The 24,654-nt window shown below is 51.4% G+C and overlaps 5 non-coding genes across 5 annotated transcripts; 4 read left to right on the top strand and 1 right to left on the bottom strand.

Moving 5' to 3' along the window:
• The first annotated feature begins 2,998 nt into the window (after positions 1-2,998).
• TRNAD-GUC (transfer RNA aspartic acid (anticodon GUC)) lies at positions 2,999-3,070 on the top strand. The gene has a single exon. It is a non-coding gene; the product is annotated as a tRNA-Asp (tRNA).
• Positions 3,071-7,402: 4,332 nt separating this feature from the next.
• On the top strand, positions 7,403-7,474 carry TRNAD-GUC (transfer RNA aspartic acid (anticodon GUC)). The gene has a single exon. It is a non-coding gene; the product is annotated as a tRNA-Asp (tRNA).
• Positions 7,475-8,870: 1,396 nt separating this feature from the next.
• TRNAD-GUC (transfer RNA aspartic acid (anticodon GUC)) lies at positions 8,871-8,942 on the top strand. Its single transcript has one exon. It is a non-coding gene; the product is annotated as a tRNA-Asp (tRNA).
• A 4,305-nt stretch (positions 8,943-13,247) lies between these two features.
• On the top strand, positions 13,248-13,319 carry TRNAD-GUC (transfer RNA aspartic acid (anticodon GUC)). The gene has a single exon. It is a non-coding gene; the product is annotated as a tRNA-Asp (tRNA).
• Positions 13,320-15,555: 2,236 nt separating this feature from the next.
• Positions 15,556-15,637, bottom strand: TRNAL-AAG (transfer RNA leucine (anticodon AAG)). Its single transcript has one exon. It is a non-coding gene; the product is annotated as a tRNA-Leu (tRNA).
• Between the last annotated feature and the right edge of the window lie 9,017 nt (positions 15,638-24,654).

Genomic DNA, 24,654 nt, shown 5'->3' with positions numbered 1-24,654 from the left:
GGCAAGCCGTTTGACGGGGAAAATGAGACCCCCCTAGGCCAGCTAGGTGGTCGCTGGATGCTGTGCAGACATCAGCAGCTGTTCATTTCATGCCCTCACGTCTCCTCGTTAGTATAGTGGTCAGTATCCCCGAGGTTAAACCTTTTCTGGATTTTTTTTAGTTCTTGACAAATATTCTTGAAGATTAGGCTGAGTCAAGTAGGGAATGGGTGCCAAGAACTGACTCTTTAAGAAAAAAGCACCGGCAACGCTAGTCATCGTACAATATTTGTGCACAATTGCTTACATTAGGCGGCCGGTCCACTTTATTGAGTCCCCCTCAGCACCATTTAGTGCTCCTGTTGTCTGCGAAGTCCAAATTGTAACCCTGAATCAGTTCCTCTTCTGACCCTTTGTATCATGTTACATGACGAGTAATGATCACCTGTTAGCTTTATCCCTAATTATAACTCTCACTCTTTCCCTGCATCTAACCCTAGCTCTAATCCCATCATTAACCTCGGTCCGGGCACACGCGTGAACCCCTACTCTCATCTCAGCCTCTCCTGGTGATACATCACACCTGGGATCGTTTGCTCCCTGTGGGCTGTGGGAAATTTGCTACCAGCACGCCCTGGAAGTGGGGCTCATTCCGCTGCAACGGGAGGTCTTCCCAGGACGCGTCACAGCTCAACGCAAGAGCTCCTGGGTTTCGAAGGGTCTTGCAGCAAGCCTTCACAAAGCAGCAGGGAGCGCCGTTCCAGATGGGAAACTTGAGACTGGATGTCCAGAAAAGCAAGACGTCAGAAGCGAAACCTTTTTCCTGCAGGGTGTGGCATACCATCCGCTTGCTCATTGCGACAGAGGTGGCACTAATGAAGGAAGAGGTCAACGTTACGTTCTTCTTTAAAATGCAAGGCCAGGAAAAGTGGCAGCGGTGGGATTTGAACCCACGCCTCCGAAGAGACTGGAGCCTTAATCCAGCGCCTTAGACCGCTCGGCCACGCTACCTCCCTGCTAGTCGCCGAAAGCGGAACTTGACCCGTTGCCCGGCCCGCTTTAGTGCTTTGCCTTTTCTCCTTGGAAAGTCTGGAGACAGGCAGTGGAAGGGCAGGCAAACTGTCAGGTGCGCAGAGGAGGGGAGACCATGAGGCAAGGTGGGAGATGGGGGCAAGAAGTGAGAAAAAAACTAATCGCAAGCTAGGGCAGGATTCGGAAAGTGAAGCCGAAAAGGGGCTTAGCATGCAGCCCAGGGGTTTCTTTGACTGTCCTAAGCCCACAGGGACTTTGCCGTCCTCAGCTCATGAGACTTGAGATGGGTAGCTTGATTTGCTGAGGAAATGCGGGATGACAGATTCAACTCTGGAGTCAAACATAGCCCGGAACTATCGCCTTAAACTGAGTTTTAAGCCTGGTGCCGATAAAAAGAAAGAAATTAGCCTTAGATCGGGCAAGCCGTTTGACGGGGGAAAATGAGACCCCCTAGGCCAGCTAGGTGGTCGCTGGATGCTGTGCAGACATCAGCAGCTGTTCATTTCATGCCCTCACGTCTCCTCGTTAGTATAGTGGTCAGTATCCCCGCCTGTCACGCGGGAGACCGGGGCTCAATTCCCCGACGGGGAGGTTAAACCTTTTCTGGATTTTTTTTAGTTCTTGACAAATATTCTTGAAGATTAGGCTGAGTCAAGTAGGGAATGGGTGCCAAGAACTGACTCTTTAAGAAAAAAGCACCGGCAACGCTAGTCATCGTACAATATTTGTGCACAATTGCTTACATTAGGCGGCCGGTCCACTTTATTGAGTCCCCCTCAGCACCATTTAGTGCTCCTGTTGTCTGCGAAGTCCAAATTGTAACCCTGAATCAGTTCCTCTTCTGACCCTTTGTATCATGTTACATGACGAGTAATGATCACCTCTTAGCTTTATCCCTAATTATAACTCTCACTCTTTCCCTGCATCTAACCCTAGCTCTAATCCCATCATTAACCTCGGTCCGGGCACACGCGTGAACCCCTACTCTCATCTCAGCCTCTCCTGGTGATACATCACACCTGGGATCGTTTGCTCCCTGTGGGCTGTGGGAAATTTGCTACCAGCACGCCCTGGAAGTGGGGCTCATTCCGCTGCAACGGGAGGTCTTCCCAGGACGCGTCACAGCTCAACGCAAGAGCTCCTGGGTTTCGAAGGGTCTTGCAGCAAGCCTTCACAAAGCAGCAGGGAGCGCCGTTCCAGATGGGAAACTTGAGACTGGATGTCCAGAAAAGCAAGACGTCAGAAGCGAAACCTTTTTCCTGCAGGGTGTGGCATACCATCCGCTTGCTCATTGCGACAGAGGTGGCACTAATGAAGGAAGAGGTCAACGTTACGTTCTTCTTTAAAATGCAAGGCCAGGAAAAGTGGCAGCGGTGGGATTTGAACCCACGCCTCCGAAGAGACTGGAGCCTTAATCCAGCGCCTTAGACCGCTCGGCCACGCTACCTCCCTGCTAGTCGCCGAAAGCGGAACTTGACCCGTTGCCCGGCCCGCTTTAGTGCTTTGCCTTTTCTCCTTGGAAAGTCTGGAGACAGGCAGTGGAAGGGCAGGCAAACTGTCAGGTGCGCAGAGGAGGGGAGACCATGAGGCAAGGTGGGAGATGGGGGCAAGAAGTGAGAAAAAAACTAATCGCAAGCTAGGGCAGGATTCGGAAAGTGAAGCCGAAAAGGGGCTTAGCATGCAGCCCAGGGGTTTCTTTGACTGTCCTAAGCCCACAGGGACTTTGCCGTCCTCAGCTCATGAGACTTGAGATGGGTAGCTTGATTTGCTGAGGAAATGCGGGATGACAGATTCAACTCTGGAGTCAAACATAGCCCGGAACTATCGCCTTAAACTGAGTTTTAAGCCTGGTGCCGATAAAAAGAAAGAAATTAGCCTTAGATCGGGCAAGCCGTTTGACGGGGGAAAATGAGACCCCCTAGGCCAGCTAGGTGGTCGCTGGATGCTGTGCAGACATCAGCAGCTGTTCATTTCATGCCCTCACGTCTCCTCGTTAGTATAGTGGTCAGTATCCCCGCCTGTCACGCGGGAGACCGGGGTTCAATTCCCCGACGGGGAGGTTAAACCTTTTCTGGATTTTTTTTAGTTCTTGACAAATATTCTTGAAGATTAGGCTGAGTCAAGTAGGGAATGGGTGCCAAGAACTGACTCTTTAAGAAAAAAGCACCGGCAACGCTAGTCATCGTACAATATTTGTGCACAATTGCTTACATTAGGCGGCCGGTCCACTTTATTGAGTCCCCCTCAGCACCATTTAGTGCTCCTGTTGTCTGCGAAGTCCAAATTGTAACCCTGAATCAGTTCCTCTTCTGACCCTTTGTATCATGTTACATGACGAGTAATGATCACCTGTTAGCTTTATCCCTAATTATAACTCTCACTCTTTCCCTGCATCTAACCCTAGCTCTAATCCCATCATTAACCTCGGTCCGGGCACACGCGTGAACCCCTACTCTCGTCTCAGCCTCTCCTGGTGATACATCACACCTGGGATCGTTTGCTCCCTGTGGGCTGTGGGAAATTTGCTACCAGCACGCCCTGGAAGTGGGGCTCATTCCGCTGCAACGGGAGGTCTTCCCAGGACGCGTCACAGCTCAACGCAAGAGCTCCTGGGTTTCGAAGGGTCTTGCAGCAAGCCTTCACAAAGCAGCAGGGAGCGCCGTTCCAGATGGGAAACTTGAGACTGGATGTCCAGAAAAGCAAGACGTCAGAAGCGAAACCTTTTTCCTGCAGGGTGTGGCATACCATCCGCTTGCTCATTGCGACAGAGGTGGCACTAATGAAGGAAGAGGTCAACGTTACGTTCTTCTTTAAAATGCAAGGCCAGGAAAAGTGGCAGCGGTGGGATTTGAACCCACGCCTCCGAAGAGACTGGAGCCTTAATCCAGCGCCTTAGACCGCTCGGCCACGCTACCTCCCTGCTAGTCGCCGAAAGCGGAACTTGACCCGTTGCCCGGCCCGCTTTAGTGCTTTGCCTTTTCTCCTTGGAAAGTCTGGAGACAGGCAGTGGAAGGGCAGGCAAACTGTCAGGTGCGCAGAGGAGGGGAGACCATGAGGCAAGGTGGGAGATGGGGGCAAGAAGTGAGAAAAAAACTAATCGCAAGCTAGGGCAGGATTCGGAAAGTGAAGCCGAAAAGGGGCTTAGCATGCAGCCCAGGGGTTTCTTTGACTGTCCTAAGCCCACAGGGACTTTGCCGTCCTCAGCTCATGAGACTTGAGATGGGTAGCTTGATTTGCTGAGGAAATGCGGGATGACAGATTCAACTCTGGAGTCAAACATAGCCCGGAACTATCGCCTTAAACTGAGTTTTAAGCCTGGTGCCGATAAAAAGAAAGAAATTAGCCTTAGATCGGGCAAGCCGTTTGACGGGGGAAAATGAGACCCCCTAGGCCAGCTAGGTGGTCGCTGGATGCTGTGCAGACATCAGCAGCTGTTCATTTCATGCCCTCACGTCTCCTCGTTAGTATAATGGTCAGTATCCCCGCCTGTCACGCGGGAGACCGGGGTTCAATTCCCCGACGGGGAGGTTAAACCTTTTCTGGATTTTTTTTAGTTCTTGACAAATATTCTTGAAGATTAGGCTGAGTCAAGTAGGGAATGGGTGCCAAGAACTGACTCTTTAAGAAAAAAGCACCGGCAACGCTAGTCATCGTACAATATTTGTGCACAATTGCTTACATTAGGCGGCCGGTCCACTTTATTGAGTCCCCCTCAGCACCATTTAGTGCTCCTGTTGTCTGCGAAGTCCAAATTGTAACCCTGAATCAGTTCCTCTTCTGACCCTTTGTATCATGTTACATGACGAGTAATGATCACCTGTTAGCTTTATCCCTAATTATAACTCTCACTCTTTCCCTGCATCTAACCCTAGCTCTAATCCCATCATTAACCTCGGTCCGGGCACACGCGTGAACCCCTACTCTCATTCCAGCCTCTCCTGGTGATACATCACACCTGGGATCGTTTGCTCCCTGTGGGCTGTGGGAAATTTGCTACCAGCACGCCCTGGAAGTGGGGCTCATTCCGCTGCAACGGGAGGTCTTCCCAGGACGCGTCACAGCTCAACGCAAGAGCTCCTGGGTTTCGAAGGGTCTTGCAGCAAGCCTTCACAAAGCAGCAGGGAGCGCCGTTCCAGATGGGAAACTTGAGACTGGATGTCCAGAAAAGCAAGACGTCAGAAGCGAAACCTTTTTCCTGCAGGGTGTGGCATACCATCCGCTTGCTCATTGCGACAGAGGTGGCACTAATGAAGGAAGAGGTCAACGTTACGTTCTTCTTTAAAATGCAAGGCCAGGAAAAGTGGCAGCGGTGGGATTTGAACCCACGCCTCCGAAGAGACTGGAGCCTTAATCCAGCGCCTTAGACCGCTCGGCCACGCTACCTCCCTGCTAGTCGCCGAAAGCGGAACTTGACCCGTTGCCCGGCCCGCTTTAGTGCTTTGCCTTTTCTCCTTGGAAAGTCTGGAGACAGGCAGTGGAAGGGCAGGCAAACTGTCAGGTGCGCAGAGGAGGGGAGACCATGAGGCAAGGTGGGAGATGGGGGCAAGAAGTGAGAAAAAAACTAATCGCAAGCTAGGGCAGGATTCGGAAAGTGAAGCCGAAAAGGGGCTTAGCATGCAGCCCAGGGGTTTCTTTGACTGTCCTAAGCCCACAGGGACTTTGCCGTCCTCAGCTCATGAGACTTGAGATGGGTAGCTTGATTTGCTGAGGAAATGCGGGATGACAGATTCAACTCTGGAGTCAAACATAGCCCGGAACTATCGCCTTAAACTGAGTTTTAAGCCTGGTGCCGATAAAAAGAAAGAAATTAGCCTTAGATCGGGCAAGCCGTTTGACGGGGGAAAATGAGACCCCCTAGGCCAGCTAGGTGGTCGCTGGATGCTGTGCAGACATCAGCAGCTGTTCATTTCATGCCCTCACGTCTCCTCGTTAGTATAGTGGTCAGTATCCCCGCCTGTCACGCGGGAGACCGGGGCTCAATTCCCCGACGGGGAGGTTAAACCTTTTCTGGATTTTTTTTAGTTCTTGACAAATATTCTTGAAGATTAGGCTGAGTCAAGTAGGGAATGGGTGCCAAGAACTGACTCTTTAAGAAAAAAGCACCGGCAACGCTAGTCATCGTACAATATTTGTGCACAATTGCTTACATTAGGCGGCCGGTCCACTTTATTGAGTCCCCCTCAGCACCATTTAGTGCTCCTGTTGTCTGCGAAGTCCAAATTGTAACCCTGAATCAGTTCCTCTTCTGACCCTTTGTATCATGTTACATGACGAGTAATGATCACCTGTTAGCTTTATCCCTAATTATAACTCTCACTCTTTCCCTGCATCTAACCCTAGCTCTAATCCCATCATTAACCTCGGTCCGGGCACACGCGTGAACCCCTACTCTCATCTCAGCCTCTCCTGGTGATACATCACACCTGGGATCGTTTGCTCCCTGTGGGCTGTGGGAAATTTGCTACCAGCACGCCCTGGAAGTGGGGCTCATTCCGCTGCAACGGGAGGTCTTCCCAGGACGCGTCACAGCTCAACGCAAGAGCTCCTGGGTTTCGAAGGGTCTTGCAGCAAGCCTTCACAAAGCAGCAGGGAGCGCCGTTCCAGATGGGAAACTTGAGACTGGATGTCCAGAAAAGCAAGACGTCAGAAGCGAAACCTTTTTCCTGCAGGGTGTGGCATACCATCCGCTTGCTCATTGCGACAGAGGTGGCACTAATGAAGGAAGAGGTCAACGTTACGTTCTTCTTTAAAATGCAAGGCCAGGAAAAGTGGCAGCGGTGGGATTTGAACCCACGCCTCCGAAGAGACTGGAGCCTTAATCCAGCGCCTTAGACCGCTCGGCCACGCTACCTCCCTGCTAGTCGCCGAAAGCGGAACTTGACCCGTTGCCCGGCCCGCTTTAGTGCTTTGCCTTTTCTCCTTGGAAAGTCTGGAGACAGGCAGTGGAAGGGCAGGCAAACTGTCAGGTGCGCAGAGGAGGGGAGACCATGAGGCAAGGTGGGAGATGGGGGCAAGAAGTGAGAAAAAAACTAATCGCAAGCTAGGGCAGGATTCGGAAAGTGAAGCCGAAAAGGGGCTTAGCATGCAGCCCAGGGGTTTCTTTGACTGTCCTAAGCCCACAGGGACTTTGCCGTCCTCAGCTCATGAGACTTGAGATGGGTAGCTTGATTTGCTGAGGAAATGCGGGATGACAGATTCAACTCTGGAGTCAAACATAGCCCGGAACTATCGCCTTAAACTGAGTTTTAAGCCTGGTGCCGATAAAAAGAAAGAAATTAGCCTTAGATCGGGCAAGCCGTTTGACGGGGGAAAATGAGACCCCCTAGGCCAGCTAGGTGGTCGCTGGATGCTGTGCAGACATCAGCAGCTGTTCATTTCATGCCCTCACGTCTCCTCGTTAGTATAGTGGTCAGTATCCCCGCCTGTCACGCGGGAGACCGGGGTTCAATTCCCCGACGGGGAGGTTAAACCTTTTCTGGATTTTTTTTAGTTCTTGACAAATATTCTTGAAGATTAGGCTGAGTCAAGTAGGGAATGGGTGCCAAGAACTGACTCTTTAAGAAAAAAGCACCGGCAACGCTAGTCATCGTACAATATTTGTGCACAATTGCTTACATTAGGCGGCCGGTCCACTTTATTGAGTCCCCCTCAGCACCATTTAGTGCTCCTGTTGTCTGCGAAGTCCAAATTGTAACCCTGAATCAGTTCCTCTTCTGACCCTTTGTATCATGTTACATGACGAGTAATGATCACCTGTTAGCTTTATCCCTAATTATAACTCTCACTCTTTCCCTGCATCTAACCCTAGCTCTAATCCCATCATTAACCTCGGTCCGGGCACACGCGTGAACCCCTACTCTCATCTCAGCCTCTCCTGGTGATACATCACACCTGGGATCGTTTGCTCCCTGTGGGCTGTGGGAAATTTGCTACCAGCACGCCCTGGAAGTGGGGCTCATTCCGCTGCAACGGGAGGTCTTCCCAGGACGCGTCACAGCTCAACGCAAGAGCTCCTGGGTTTCGAAGGGTCTTGCAGCAAGCCTTCACAAAGCAGCAGGGAGCGCCGTTCCAGATGGGAAACTTGAGACTGGATGTCCAGAAAAGCAAGACGTCAGAAGCGAAACCTTTTTCCTGCAGGGTGTGGCATACCATCCGCTTGCTCATTGCGACAGAGGTGGCACTAATGAAGGAAGAGGTCAACGTTACGTTCTTCTTTAAAATGCAAGGCCAGGAAAAGTGGCAGCGGTGGGATTTGAACTCACGCCTCCGAAGAGACTGGAGCCTTAATCCAGCGCCTTAGACCGCTCGGCCACGCTACCTCCCTGCTAGTCGCCGAAAGCGGAACTTGACCCGTTGCCCGGCCCGCTTTAGTGCTTTGCCTTTTCTCCTTGGAAAGTCTGGAGACAGGCAGTGGAAGGGCAGGCAAACTGTCAGGTGCGCAGAGGAGGGGAGACCATGAGGCAAGGTGGGAGATGGGGGCAAGAAGTGAGAAAAAAACTAATCGCAAGCTAGGGCAGGATTCGGAAAGTGAAGCCGAAAAGGGGCTTAGCATGCAGCCCAGGGGTTTCTTTGACTGTCCTAAGCCCACAGGGACTTTGCCGTCCTCAGCTCATGAGACTTGAGATGGGTAGCTTGATTTGCTGAGGAAATGCGGGATGACAGATTCAACTCTGGAGTCAAACATAGCCCGGAACTATCGCCTTAAACTGAGTTTTAAGCCTGGTGCCGATAAAAAGAAAGAAATTAGCCTTAGATCGGGCAAGCCGTTTGACGGGGGAAAATGAGACCCCCTAGGCCAGCTAGGTGGTCGCTGGATGCTGTGCAGACATCAGCAGCTGTTCATTTCATGCCCTCACGTCTCCTCGTTAGTATAGTGGTCAGTATCCCCGCCTGTCACGCGGGAGACCGGGGTTCAATTCCCCGACGGGGAGGTTAAACCTTTTCTGGATTTTTTTTAGTTCTTGACAAATATTCTTGAAGATTAGGCTGAGTCAAGTAGGGAATGGGTGCCAAGAACTGACTCTTTAAGAAAAAAGCACCGGCAACGCTAGTCATCGTACAATATTTGTGCACAATTGCTTACATTAGGCGGCCGGTCCACTTTATTGAGTCCCCCTCAGCACCATTTAGTGCTCCTGTTGTCTGCGAAGTCCAAATTGTAACCCTGAATCAGTTCCTCTTCTGACCCTTTGTATCATGTTACATGACGAGTAATGATCACCTGTTAGCTTTATCCCTAATTATAACTCTCACTCTTTCCCTGCATCTAACCCTAGCTCTAATCCCATCATTAACCTCGGTCCGGGCACACGCGTGAACCCCTACTCTCATCTCAGCCTCTCCTGGTGATACATCACACCTGGGATCGTTTGCTCCCTGTGGGCTGTGGGAAATTTGCTACCAGCACGCCCTGGAAGTGGGGCTCATTCCGCTGCAACGGGAGGTCTTCCCAGGACGCGTCACAGCTCAACGCAAGAGCTCCTGGGTTTCGAAGGCTCTTGCAGCAAGCCTTCACAAAGCAGCAGGGAGCGCCGTTCCAGATGGGAAACTTGAGACTGGATGTCCAGAAAAGCAAGACGTCAGAAGCGAAACCTTTTTCCTGCAGGGTGTGGCATACCATCCGCTTGCTCATTGCGACAGAGGTGGCACTAATGAAGGAAGAGGTCAACGTTACGTTCTTCTTTAAAATGCAAGGCCAGGAAAAGTGGCAGCGGTGGGATTTGAACCCACGCCTCCGAAGAGACTGGAGCCTTAATCCAGCGCCTTAGACCGCTCGGCCACGCTACCTCCCTGCTAGTCGCCGAAAGCGGAACTTGACCCGTTGCCCGGCCCGCTTTAGTGCTTTGCCTTTTCTCCTTGGAAAGTCTGGAGACAGGCAGTGGAAGGGCAGGCAAACTGTCAGGTGCGCAGAGGAGGGGAGACCATGAGGCAAGGTGGGAGATGGGGACAAGAAGTGAGAAAAAAACTAATCGCAAGCTAGGGCAGGATTCGGAAAGTGAAGCCGAAAAGGGGCTTAGCATGCAGCCCAGGGGTTTCTTTGACTGTCCTAAGCCCACAGGGACTTTGCCGTCCTCAGCTCATGAGACTTGAGATGGGTAGCTTGATTTGCTGAGGAAATGCGGGATGACAGATTCAACTCTGGAGTCAAACATAGCCCGGAACTATCGCCTTAAACTGAGTTTTAAGCCTGGTGCCGATAAAAAGAAAGAAATTAGCCTTAGATCGGGCAAGCCGTTTGACGGGGGAAAATGAGACCCCCTAGGCCAGCTAGGTGGTCGCTGGATGCTGTGCAGACATCAGCAGCTGTTCATTTCATGCCCTCACGTCTCCTCGTTAGTATAGTGGTCAGTATCCCCGCCTGTCACGCGGGAGACCGGGGCTCAATTCCCCGACGGGGAGGTTAAACCTTTTCTGGATTTTTTTTAGTTCTTGACAAATATTCTTGAAGATTAGGCTGAGTCAAGTAGGGAATGGGTGCCAAGAACTGACTCTTTAAGAAAAAAGCACCGGCAACGCTAGTCATCGTACAATATTTGTGCACAATTGCTTACATTAGGCGGCCGGTCCACTTTATTGAGTCCCCCTCAGCACCATTTAGTGCTCCTGTTGTCTGCGAAGTCCAAATTGTAACCCTGAATCAGTTCCTCTTCTGACCCTTTGTATCATGTTACATGACGAGTAATGATCACCTGTTAGCTTTATCCCTAATTATAACTCTCACTCTTTCCCTGCATCTAACCCTAGCTCTAATCCCATCATTAACCTCGGTCCGGGCACACGCGTGAACCCCTACTCTCATCTCAGCCTCTCCTGGTGATACATCACACCTGGGATCGTTTGCTCCCTGTGGGCTGTGGGAAATTTGCTACCAGCACGCCCTGGAAGTGGGGCTCATTCCGCTGCAACGGGAGGTCTTCCCAGGACGCGTCACAGCTCAACGCAAGAGCTCCTGGGTTTCGAAGGCTCTTGCAGCAAGCCTTCACAAAGCAGCAGGGAGCGCCGTTCCAGATGGGAAACTTGAGACTGGATGTCCAGAAAAGCAAGACGTCAGAAGCGAAACCTTTTTCCTGCAGGGTGTGGCATACCATCCGCTTGCTCATTGCGACAGAGGTGGCACTAATGAAGGAAGAGGTCAACGTTACGTTCTTCTTTAAAATGCAAGGCCAGGAAAAGTGGCAGCGGTGGGATTTGAACCCACGCCTCCGAAGAGACTGGAGCCTTAATCCAGCGCCTTAGACCGCTCGGCCACGCTACCTCCCTGCTAGTCGCCGAAAGCGGAACTTGACCCGTTGCCCGGCCCGCTTTAGTGCTTTGCCTTTTCTCCTTGGAAAGTCTGGAGACAGGCAGTGGAAGGGCAGGCAAACTGTCAGGTGCGCAGAGGAGGGGAGACCATGAGGCAAGGTGGGAGATGGGGGCAAGAAGTGAGAAAAAAACTAATCGCAAGCTAGGGCAGGATTCGGAAAGTGAAGCCGAAAAGGGGCTTAGCATGCAGCCCAGGGGTTTCTTTGACTGTCCTAAGCCCACAGGGACTTTGCCGTCCTCAGCTCATGAGACTTGATATGGGTAGCTTGATTTGCTGAGGAAATGCGGGATGACAGATTCAACTCTGGAGTCAAACATAGCCCGGAACTATCGCCTTAAACTGAGTTTTAAGCCTGGTGCCGATAAAAAGAAAGAAATTAGCCTTAGATCGGGCAAGCCGTTTGACGGGGGAAAATGAGACCCCCCTAGGCCAGCTAGGTGGTCGCTGGATGCTGTGCAGACATCAGCAGCTGTTCATTTCATGCCCTCACGTCTCCTCGTTAGTATAGTGGTCAGTATCCCCGCCTGTCACGCGGGAGATAAACCTTTTCTGGATTTTTTTTAGTTCTTGACAAATATTCTTGAAGATTAGGCTGAGTCAAGTAGGGAATGGGTGCCAAGAACTGACTCTTTAAGAAAAAAGCACCGGCAACGCTAGTCATCGTACAATATTTGTGCACAATTGCTTACATTAGGCGGCCGGTCCACTTTATTGAGTCCCCCTCAGCACCATTTAGTGCTCCTGTTGTCTGCGAAGTCCAAATTGTAACCCTGAATCAGTTCCTCTTCTGACCCTTTGTATCATGTTACATGACGAGTAATGATCACCTGTTAGCTTTATCCCTAATTATAACTCTCACTCTTTCCCTGCATCTAACCCTAGCTCTAATCCCATCATTAACCTCGGTCCGGGCACACGCGTGAACCCTTACTCTCATCTCAGCCTCTCCTGGTGATACATCACACCTGGGATCGTTTGCTCCCTGTGGGCTGTGGGAAATTTGCTACCAGCACGCCCTGGAAGTGGGGCTCATTCCGCTGCAACGGGAGGTCTTCCCAGGACGCGTCACAGCTCAACGCAAGAGCTCCTGGGTTTCGAAGGCTCTTGCAGCAAGCCTTCACAAAGCAGCAGGGAGCGCCGTTCCAGATGGGAAACTTGAGACTGGATGTCCAGAAAAGCAAGACGTCAGAAGCGAAACCTTTTTCCTGCAGGGTGTGGCATACCATCCGCTTGCTCATTGCGACAGAGGTGGCACTAATGAAGGAAGAGGTCAACGTTACGTTCTTCTTTAAAATGCAAGGCCAGGAAAAGTGGCAGCGGTGGGATTTGAACCCACGCCTCCGAAGAGACTGGAGCCTTAATCCAGCGCCTTAGACCGCTCGGCCACGCTACCTCCCTGCTAGTCGCCGAAAGCGGAACTTGACCCGTTGCCCGGCCCGCTTTAGTGCTTTGCCTTTTCTCCTTGGAAAGTCTGGAGACAGGCAGTGGAAGGGCAGGCAAACTGTCAGGTGCGCAGAGGAGGGGAGACCATGAGGCAAGGTGGGAGATGGGGGCAAGAAGTGAGAAAAAAACTAATCGCAAGCTAGGGCAGGATTCGGAAAGTGAAGCCGAAAAGGGGCTTAGCATGCAGCCCAGGGGTTTCTTTGACTGTCCTAAGCCCACAGGGACTTTGCCGTCCTCAGCTCATGAGACTTGAGATGGGTAGCTTGATTTGCTGAGGAAATGCGGGATGACAGATTCAACTCTGGAGTCAAACATAGCCCGGAACTATCGCCTTAAACTGAGTTTTAAGCCTGGTGCCGATAAAAAGAAAGAAATTAGCCTTAGATCGGGCAAGCCGTTTGACGGGGGAAAATGAGACCCCCTAGGCCAGCTAGGTGGTCGCTGGATGCTGTGCAGACATCAGCAGCTGTTCATTTCATGCCCTCACGTCTCCTCGTTAGTATAGTGGTCAGTATCCCCGCCTGTCACGCGGGAGACCGGGGTTCAATTCCCCGACGGGGAGGTTAAACCTTTTCTGGATTTTTTTTAGTTCTTGACAAATATTCTTGAAGATTAGGCTGAGTCAAGTAGGGAATGGGTGCCAAGAACTGACTCTTTAAGAAAAAAGCACCGGCAACGCTAGTCATCGTACAATATTTGTGCACAATTGCTTACATTAGGCGGCCGGTCCACTTTATTGAGTCCCCCTCAGCACCATTTAGTGCTCCTGTTGTCTGCGAAGTCCAAATTGTAACCCTGAATCAGTTCCTCTTCTGACCCTTTGTATCATGTTACATGACGAGTAATGATCACCTGTTAGCTTTATCCCTAATTATAACTCTCACTCTTTCCCTGCATCTAACCCTAGCTCTAATCCCATCATTAACCTCGGTCCGGGCACACGCGTGAACCCCTACTCTCATCTCAGCCTCTCCTGGTGATACATCACACCTGGGATCGTTTGCTCCCTGTGGGCTGTGGGAAATTTGCTACCAGCACGCCCTGGAAGTGGGGCTCATTCCGCTGCAACGGGAGGTCTTCCCAGGACGCGTCACAGCTCAACGCAAGAGCTCCTGGGTTTCGAAGGGTCTTGCAGCAAGCCTTCACAAAGCAGCAGGGAGCGCCGTTCCAGATGGGAAACTTGAGACTGGATGTCCAGAAAAGCAAGACGTCAGAAGCGAAACCTTTTTCCTGCAGGGTGTGGCATACCATCCGCTTGCTCATTGCGACAGAGGTGGCACTAATGAAGGAAGAGGTCAACGTTACGTTCTTCTTTAAAATGCAAGGCCAGGAAAAGTGGCAGCGGTGGGATTTGAACCCACGCCTCCGAAGAGACTGGAGCCTTAATCCAGCGCCTTAGACCGCTCGGCCACGCTACCTCCCTGCTAGTCGCCGAAAGCGGAACTTGACCCGTTGCCCGGCCCGCTTTAGTGCTTTGCCTTTTCTCCTTGGAAAGTCTGGAGACAGGCAGTGGAAGGGCAGGCAAACTGTCAGGTGCGCAGAGGAGGGGAGACCATGAGGCAAGGTGGGAGATGGGGGCAAGAAGTGAGAAAAAAACTAATCGCAAGCTAGGGCAGGATTCGGAAAGTGAAGCCGAAAAGGGGCTTAGCATGCAGCCCAGGGGTTTCTTTGACTGTCCTAAGCCCACAGGGACTTTGCCGTCCTCAGCTCATGAGACTTGAGATGGGTAGCTTGATTTGCTGAGGAAATGCGGGATGACAGATTCAACTCTGGAGTCAAACATAGCCCGGAACTATCGCCTTAAACTGAGTTTTAAGCCTGGTGCCGATAAAAAGAAAGAAATTAGCCTTAGATCGGGCAAGCCGTTTGACGGGGGAAAATGAGACCCCCTAGGCCAGCTAGGTGGTCGCTGGATGCTGTGCAGACATCAGCAGCTGTTCATTTCATGCCCTCACGTCTCCTCGTTAGTATAATGGTCAGTATCCCCGCCTGTCACGCGGGAGACCGGGGTCCCCGACGGGGAGGTTAAACCTTTTCTGGATTTTTTTTAGTTCTTGACAAATATTCTTGAAGATTAGGCTGAGTCAAGTAGGGAATGGGTGCCAAGAACTGACTCTTTAAGAAAAAAGCACCGGCAACGCTAGTCATCGTACAATATTTGTGCACAATTGCTTACATTAGGCGGCCGGTCCACTTTATTGAGTCCCCCTCAGCACCATTTAGTGCTCCTGTTGTCTGCGAAGTCCAAATTGTAACCCTGAATCAGTTCCTCTTCTGACCCTTTGTATCATGTTACATGACGAGTAATGATCACCTGTTAGCTTTATCCCTAATTATAACTCTCACTCTTTCCCTGCATCTAACCCTAGCTCTAATCCCATCATTAACCTCGGTCCGGGCACACGCGTGAACCCCTACTCTCATCTCAGCCTCTCCTGGTGATACATCACACCTGGGATCGTTTGCTCCCTGTGGGCTGTGGGAAATTTGCTACCAGCACGCCCTGGAAGTGGGGCTCATTCCGCTGCAACGGGAGGTCTTCCCAGGACGCGTCACAGCTCAACGCAAGAGCTCCTGGGTTTCGAAGGGTCTTGCAGCAAGCCTTCACAAAGCAGCAGGGAGCGCCGTTCCAGATGGGAAACTTGAGACTGGATGTCCAGAAAAGCAAGACGTCAGAAGCGAAACCTTTTTCCTGCAGGGTGTGGCATACCATCCGCTTGCTCATTGCGACAGAGGTGGCACTAATGAAGGAAGAGGTCAACGTTACGTTCTTCTTTAAAATGCAAGGCCAGGAAAAGTGGCAGCGGTGGGATTTGAACCCACGCCTCTGAAGAGACTGGAGCCTTAATCCAGCGCCTTAGACCGCTCGGCCACGCTACCTCCCTGCTAGTCGCCGAAAGCGGAACTTGACCCGTTGCCCGGCCCGCTTTAGTGCTTTGCCTTTTCTCCTTGGAAAGTCTGGAGACAGGCAGTGGAAGGGCAGGCAAACTGTCAGGTGCGCAGAGGAGGGGAGACCATGAGGCAAGGTGGGAGATGGGGGCAAGAAGTGAGAAAAAAACTAATCGCAAGCTAGGGCAGGATTCGGAAAGTGAAGCCGAAAAGGGGCTTAGCATGCAGCCCAGGGGTTTCTTTGACTGTCCTAAGCCCACAGGGACTTTGCCGTCCTCAGCTCATGAGACTTGAGATGGGTAGCTTGATTTGCTGAGGAAATGCGGGATGACAGATTCAACTCTGGAGTCAAACATAGCCCGGAACTATCGCCTTAAACTGAGTTTTAAGCCTGGTGCCGATAAAAAGAAAGAAATTAGCCTTAGATCGGGCAAGCCGTTTGACGGGGGAAAATGAGACCCCCTAGGCCAGCTAGGTGGTCGCTGGATGCTGTGCAGACATCAGCAGCTGTTCATTTCATGCCCTCACGTCTCCTCGTTAGTATAGTGGTCAGTATCCCCGCCTGTCACGCGGGGTTCAATTCCCCGACGGGGAGGTTAAACCTTTTCTGGATTTTTTTTAGTTCTTGACAAATATTCTTGAAGATTAGGCTGAGTCAAGTAGGGAATGGGTGCCAAGAACTGACTCTTTAAGAAAAAAGCACCGGCAACGCTAGTCATCGTACAATATTTGTGCACAATTGCTTACATTAGGCGGCCGGTCCACTTTATTGAGTCCCCCTCAGCACCATTTAGTGCTCCTGTTGTCTGCGAAGTCCAAATTGTAACCCTGAATCAGTTCCTCTTCTGACCCTTTGTATCATGTTACATGACGAGTAATGATCACCTGTTAGCTTTATCCCTAATTATAACTCTCACTCTTTCCCTGCATCTAACCCTAGCTCTAATCCCATCATTAACCTCGGTCCGGGCACACGCGTGAACCCCTACTCTCATCTCAGCCTCTCCTGGTGATACATCACACCTGGGATCGTTTGCTCCCTGTGGGCTGTGGGAAATTTGCTACCAGCACGCCCTGGAAGTGGGGCTCATTCCGCTGCAACGGGAGGTCTTCCCAGGACGCGTCACAGCTCAACGCAAGAGCTCCTGGGTTTCGAAGGCTCTTGCAGCAAGCCTTCACAAAGCAGCAGGGAGCGCCGTTCCAGATGGGAAACTTGAGACTGGATGTCCAGAAAAGCAAGACGTCAGAAGCGAAACCTTTTTCCTGCAGGGTGTGGCATACCATCCGCTTGCTCATTGCGACAGAGGTGGCACTAATGAAGGAAGAGGTCAACGTTACGTTCTTCTTTAAAATGCAAGGCCAGGAAAAGTGGCAACGGTGGGATTTGAACCCACGCCTCCGAAGAGACTGGAGCCTTAATCCAGCGCCTTAGACCGCTCGGCCACGCTACCTCCCTGCTAGTCGCCGAAAGCGGAACTTGACCCGTTGCCCGGCCCGCTTTAGTGCTTTGCCTTTTCTCCTTGGAAAGTCTGGAGACAGGCAGTGGAAGGGCAGGCAAACTGTCAGGTGCGCAGAGGAGGGGAGACCATGAGGCAAGGTGGGAGATGGGGGCAAGAAGTGAGAAAAAAACTAATCGCAAGCTAGGGCAGGATTCGGAAAGTGAAGCCGAAAAGGGGCTTAGCATGCAGCCCAGGGGTTTCTTTGACTGTCCTAAGCCCACAGGGACTTTGCCGTCCTCAGCTCATGAGACTTGAGATGGGTAGCTTGATTTGCTGAGGAAATGCGGGATGACAGATTCAACTCTGGAGTCAAACATAGCCCGGAACTATCGCCTTAAACTGAGTTTTAAGCCTGGTGCCGATAAAAAGAAAGAAATTAGCCTTAGATCGGGCAAGCCGTTTGACGGGGGAAAATGAGACCCCCCTAGGCCAGCTAGGTGGTCGCTGGATGCTGTGCAGACATCAGCAGCTGTTCATTTCATGCCCTCACGTCTCCTCGTTAGTATAGTGGTCAGTATCCCCGCCTGTCACGCGGGAGATAGTTCTTGACAAATATTCTTGAAGATTAGGCTGAGTCAAGTAGGGAATGGGTGCCAAGAACTGACTCTTTAAGAAAAAAGCACCGGCAACGCTAGTCATCGTACAATATTTGTGCACAATTGCTTACATTAGGCGGCCGGTCCACTTTATTGAGTCCCCCTCAGCACCATTTAGTGCTCCTGTTGTCTGCGAAGTCCAAATTGTAACCCTGAATCAGTTCCTCTTCTGACCCTTTGTATCATGTTACATGACGAGTAATGATCACCTGTTAGCTTTATCCCTAATTATAACTCTCACTCTTTCCCTGCATCTAACCCTAGCTCTAATCCCATCATTAACCTCGGTCCGGCAACACGCGTGAACCCCTACTCTCATCTCAGCCTCTCCTGGTGATACATCACACCTGGGATCGTTTGCTCCCTGTGGGCTGTGGGAAATTTGCTACCAGCACGCCCTGGAAGTGGGGCTCATTCCGCTGCAACGGGAGGTCTTCCCAGGACGCGTCACAGCTCAACGCAAGAGCTCCTGGGTTTCGAAGGCTCTTGCAGCAAGCCTTCACAAAGCAGCAGGGAGCGCCGTTCCAGATGGGAAACTTGAGACTGGATGTCCAGAAAAGCAAGACGTCAGAAGCGAAACCTTTTTCCTGCAGGGTGTGGCATACCATCCGCTTGCTCATTGCGACAGAGGTGGCACTAATGAAGGAAGAGGTCAACGTTACGTTCTTCTTTAAAATGCAAGGCCAGGAAAAGTGGCAGCGGTGGGATTTGAACCCACGCCTCCGAAGAGACTGGAGCCTTAATCCAGCGCCTTAGACCGCTCGGCCACGCTACCTCCCTGCTAGTCGCCGAAAGCGGAACTTGACCCGTTGCCCGGCCCGCTTTAGTGCTTTGCCTTTTCTCCTTGGAAAGTCTGGAGACAGGCAGTGGAAGGGCAGGCAAACTGTCAGGTGCGCAGAGGAGGGGAGACCATGAGGCAAGGTGGGAGATGGGGGCAAGAAGTGAGAAAAAAACTAATCGCAAGCTAGGGCAGGATTCGGAAAGTGAAGCCGAAAAGGGGCTTAGCATGCAGCCCAGGGGTTTCTTTGACTGTCCTAAGCCCACAGGGACTTTGCCGTCCTCAGCTCATGAGACTTGAGATGGGTAGCTTGATTTGCTGAGGAAATGCGGGATGACAGATTCAACTCTGGAGTCAAACATAGCCCGGAACTATCGCCTTAAACTGAGTTTTAAGCCTGGTGCCGATAAAAAGAAAGAAATTAGCCTTAGATCGGGCAAGCCGTTTGACGGGGAAAATGAGACCCCCCTAGGCCAGCTAGGTGGTCGCTGGATGCTGTGCAGACATCAGCAGCTGTTCATTTCATGCCCTCACGTCTCCTCGTTAGTATAGTGGTCAGTATCCCCGCCTGTCACGTGGGAGACCGGGGTTCAATTCCCGACGGGGAGGTTAAACCTTTTCTGGATTTTTTTTAGTTCTTGACAAATATTCTTGAAGATTAGGCTGAGTCAAGTAGGGAATGGGTGCCAAGAACTGACTCTTTAAGAAAAAAGCACCGGCAACGCTAGTCATCGTACAATATTTGTGCACAATTGCTTACATTAGGCGGCCGGTCCACTTTATTGAGTCCCCCTCAGCACCATTTAGTGCTCCTGTTGTCTGCGAAGTCCAAATTGTAACCCTGAATCAGTTCCTCTTCTGACCCTTTGTATCATGTTACATGACGAGTAATGATCACCTGTTAGCTTTATCCCTAATTATAACTCTCACTCTTTCCCTGCATCTAACCCTAGCTCTAATCCCATCATTAACCTCGGTCCGGGCACACGCGTGAACCCCTACTCTCATCTCAGCCTCTCCTGGTGATACATCACACCTGGGATCGTTTGCTCCCTGTGGGCTGTGGGAAATTTGCTACCAGCACGCCCTGGAAGTGGGGCTCATTCCGCTGCAACGGGAGGTCTTCCCAGGACGCGTCACAGCTCAACGCAAGAGCTCCTGGGTTTCGAAGGCTCTTGCAGCAAGCCTTCACAAAGCAGCAGGGAGCGCCGTTCCAGATGGGAAACTTGAGACTGGATGTCCAGAAAAGCAAGACGTCAGAAGCGAAACCTTTTTCCTGCAGGGTGTGGCATACCATCCGCTTGCTCATTGCGACAGAGGTGGCACTAATGAAGGAAGAGGTCAACGTTACGTTCTTCTTTAAAATGCAAGGCCAGGAAAAGTGGCAGCGGTGGGATTTGAACCCACGCCTCCGAAGAGACTGGAGCCTTAATCCAGCGCCTTAGACCGCTCGGCCACGCTACCTCCCTGCTAGTCGCCGAAAGCGGAACTTGACCCGTTGCCCGGCCCGCTTCAGTGGAAGGGCAGGCAAACTGTCAGGTGCGCAGAGGAGGGGAGACCATGAGGCAAGGTGGGAGATGGGGGCAAGAAGTGAGAAAAAAACTAATAGCAAGCTAGGGCAGGATTCGGAAAGTGAAGCCGAAAAGGGGCTTAGCATGCAGCCCAGGGGTTTCTTTGACTGTCCTAAGCCCACAGGGACTTTGCCGTCCTCAGCTCATGAGACTTGAGATGGGTAGCTTGATTTGCTGAGGAAATGCGGGATGACAGATTCAACTCTGGAGTCAAACATAGCCCGGAACTATCGCCTTAAACTGAGTTTTAAGCCTGGTGCCGATAAAAAGAAAGAAATTAGCCTTAGATCGGGCAAGCCGTTTGACGGGGGAAAATGAGACCCCCTAGGCCATCTAGGTGGTCGCTGGATGCTGTGCAGACATCAGCAGCTGTTCATTTCATGCCCTCACGTCTCCTCGTTAGTATAGTGGTCAGTATCCCCGCCTGTCACGCGGGAGACCGGGGGGAGGTTAAACCTTTTCTGGATTTTTTTTAGTTCTTGACAAATATTCTTGAAGATTAGGCTGAGTCAAGTAGGGAATGGGTGCCAAGAACTGACTCTTTAAGAAAAAAGCACCGGCAACGCTAGTCATCGTACAATATTTGTGCACAATTGCTTACATTAGGCGGCCGGTCCACTTTATTGAGTCCCCCTCAGCACCATTTAGTGCTCCTGTTGTCTGCGAAGTCCAAATTGTAACCCTGAATCAGTTCCTCTTCTGACCCTTTGTATCATGTTACATGACGAGTAATGATCACCTGTTAGCTTTATCCCTAATTATAACTCTCACTCTTTCCCTGCATCTAACCCTAGCTCTAATCCCATCATTAACCTCGGTCCGGCAACACGCGTGAACCCCTACTCTCATCTCAGCCTCTCCTGGTGATACATCACACCTGGGATCGTTTGCTCCCTGTGGGCTGTGGGAAATTTGCTACCAGCACGCCCTGGAAGTGGGGCTCATTCCGCTGCAACGGGAGGTCTTCCCAGGACGCGTCACAGCTCAACGCAAGAGCTCCTGGGTTTCGAAGGCTCTTGCAGCAAGCCTTCACAAAGCAGCAGGGAGCGCCGTTCCAGATGGGAAACTTGAGACTGGATGTCCAGAAAAGCAAGACGTCAGAAGCGAAACCTTTTTCCTGCAGGGTGTGGCATACCATCCGCTTGCTCATTGCGACAGAGGTGGCACTAATGAAGGAAGAGGTCAACGTTACGTTCTTCTTTAAAATGCAAGGCCAGGAAAAGTGGCAGCGGTGGGATTTGAACCCACGCCTCCGAAGAGACTGGAGCCTTAATCCAGCGCCTTAGACCGCTCGGCCACGCTACCTCCCTGCTAGTCGCCGAAAGCGGAACTTGACCCGTTGCCCGGCCCGCTTTAGTGCTTTGCCTTTTCTCCTTGGAAAGTCTGGAGACAGGCAGTGGAAGGGCAGGCAAACTGTCAGGTGCGCAGAGGAGGGGAGACCATGAGGCAAGGTGGGAGATGGGGGCAAGAAGTGAGAAAAAAACTAATCGCAAGCTAGGGCAGGATTCGGAAAGTGAAGCCGAAAAGGGGCTTAGCATGCAGCCCAGGGGTTTCTTTGACTGTCCTAAGCCCACAGGGACTTTGCCGTCCTCAGCTCATGAGACTTGAGATGGGTAGCTTGATTTGCTGAGGAAATGCGGGATGACAGATTCAACTCTGGAGTCAAACATAGCCCGGAACTATCGCCTTAAACTGAGTTTTAAGCCTGGTGCCGATAAAAAGAAAGAAATTAGCCTTAGATCGGGCAAGCCGTTTGACGGGGAAAATGAGACCCCCCTAGGCCAGCTAGGTGGTCGCTGGATGCTGTGCAGACATCAGCAGCTGTTCATTTCATGCCCTCACGTCTCCTCGTTAGTATAGTGGTCAGTATCCCCGCCTGTCACGTGGGAGACCGGGGTTCAATTCCCGACGGGGAGGTTAAACCTTTTCTGGATTTTTTTTAGTTCTTGACAAATATTCTTGAAGATTAGGCTGAGTCAAGTAGGGAATGGGTGCCAAGAACTGACTCTTTAAGAAAAAAGCACCGGCAACGCTAGTCATCGTACAATATTTGTGCACAATTGCTTACATTAGGCGGCCGGTCCACTTTATTGAGTCCCCCTCAGCACCATTTAGTGCTCCTGTTGTCTGCGAAGTCCAAATTGTAACCCTGAATCAGTTCCTCTTCTGACCCTTTGTATCATGTTACATGACGAGTAATGATCACCTGTTAGCTTTATCCCTAATTATAACTCTCACTCTTTCCCTGCATCTAACCCTAGCTCTAATCCCATCATTAACCTCGGTCCGGGCACACGCGTGAACCCCTACTCTCATCTCAGCCTCTCCTGGTGATACATCACACCTGGGATCGTTTGCTCCCTGTGGGCTGTGGGAAATTTGCTACCAGCACGCCCTGGAAGTGGGGCTCATTCCGCTGCAACGGGAGGTCTTCCCAGGACGCGTCACAGCTCAACGCAAGAGCTCCTGGGTTTCGAAGGCTCTTGCAGCAAGCCTTCACAAAGCAGCAGGGAGCGCCGTTCCAGATGGGAAACTTGAGACTGGATGTCCAGAAAAGCAAGACGTCAGAAGCGAAACCTTTTTCCTGCAGGGTGTGGCATACCATCCGCTTGCTCATTGCGACAGAGGTGGCACTAATGAAGGAAGAGGTCAACGTTACGTTCTTCTTTAAAATGCAAGGCCAGGAAAAGTGGCAGCGGTGGGATTTGAACCCACGCCTCCGAAGAGACTGGAGCCTTAATCCAGCGCCTTAGACCGCTCGGCCACGCTACCTCCCTGCTAGTCGCCGAAAGCGGAACTTGACCCGTTGCCCGGCCCGCTTCAGTGGAAGGGCAGGCAAACTGTCAGGTGCGCAGAGGAGGGGAGACCATGAGGCAAGGTGGGAGATGGGGGCAAGAAGTGAGAAAAAAACTAATCGCAAGCTAGGGCAGGATTCGGAAAGTGAAGCCGAAAAGGGGCTTAGCATGCAGCCCAGGGGTTTCTTTGACTGTCCTAAGCCCACAGGGACTTTGCCGTCCTCAGCTCATGAGACTTGAGATGGGTAGCTTGATTTGCTGAGGAAATGCGGGATGACAGATTCAACTCTGGAGTCAAACATAGCCCGGAACTATCGCCTTAAACTGAGTTTTAAGCCTGGTGCCGATAAAAAGAAAGAAATTAGCCTTAGATCGGGCAAGCCGTTTGACGGGGGAAAATGAGACCCCCTAGGCCATCTAGGTGGTCGCTGGATGCTGTGCAGACATCAGCAGCTGTTCATTTCATGCCCTCACGTCTCCTCGTTAGTATAGTGGTCAGTATCCCCGCCTGTCACGCGGGAGACCGGGGGGAGGTTAAACCTTTTCTGGATTTTTTTTAGTTCTTGACAAATATTCTTGAAGATTAGGCTGAGTCAAGTAGGGAATGGGTGCCAAGAACTGACTCTTTAAGAAAAAAGCACCGGCAACGCTAGTCATCGTACAATATTTGTGCACAATTGCTTACATTAGGCGGCCGGTCCACTTTATTGAGTCCCCCTCAGCACCATTTAGTGCTCCTGTTGTCTGCGAAGTCCAAATTGTAACCCTGAATCAGTTCCTCTTCTGACCCTTTGTATCATGTTACATGACGAGTAATGATCACCTGTTAGCTTTATCCCTAATTATAACTCTCACTCTTTCCCTGCATCTAACCCTAGCTCTAATCCCATCATTAACCTCGGTCCGGCAACACGCGTGAACCCCTACTCTCATCTCAGCCTCTCCTGGTGATACATCACACCTGGGATCGTTTGCTCCCTGTGGGCTGTGGGAAATTTGCTACCAGCACGCCCTGGAAGTGGGGCTCATTCCGCTGCAACGGGAGGTCTTCCCAGGACGCGTCACAGCTCAACGCAAGAGCTCCTGGGTTTCGAAGGCTCTTGCAGCAAGCCTTCACAAAGCAGCAGGGAGCGCCGTTCCAGATGGGAAACTTGAGACTGGATGTCCAGAAAAGCAAGACGTCAGAAGCGAAACCTTTTTCCTGCAGGGTGTGGCATACCATCCGCTTGCTCATTGCGACAGAGGTGGCACTAATGAAGGAAGAGGTCAACGTTACGTTCTTCTTTAAAATGCAAGGCCAGGAAAAGTGGCAGCGGTGGGATTTGAACCCACGCCTCCGAAGAGACTGGAGCCTTAATCCAGCGCCTTAGACCGCTCGGCCACGCTACCTCCCTGCTAGTCGCCGAAAGCGGAACTTGACCCGTTGCCCGGCCCGCTTTAGTGCTTTGCCTTTTCTCCTTGGAAAGTCTGGAGACAGGCAGTGGAAGGGCAGGCAAACTGTCAGGTGCGCAGAGGAGGGGAGACCATGAGGCAAGGTGGGAGATGGGGGCAAGAAGTGAGAAAAAAACTAATCGCAAGCTAGGGCAGGATTCGGAAAGTGAAGCCGAAAAGGGGCTTAGCATGCAGCCCAGGGGTTTCTTTGACTGTCCTAAGCCCACAGGGACTTTGCCGTCCTCAGCTCATGAGACTTGAGATGGGTAGCTTGATTTGCTGAGGAAATGCGGGATGACAGATTCAACTCTGGAGTCAAACATAGCCCGGAACTATCG

Source organism: Ambystoma mexicanum, unplaced genomic scaffold, assembly GCF_040938575.1.
Source record: "Ambystoma mexicanum isolate Mex_15411 unplaced genomic scaffold, UKY_AmexF1_1 Mex_scaf20, whole genome shotgun sequence".
In the NCBI taxonomy this organism is placed as follows: domain Eukaryota; kingdom Metazoa; phylum Chordata; class Amphibia; order Caudata; family Ambystomatidae; genus Ambystoma; species Ambystoma mexicanum.
This window is presented reverse-complemented; position numbering and strand designations above follow the sequence as displayed.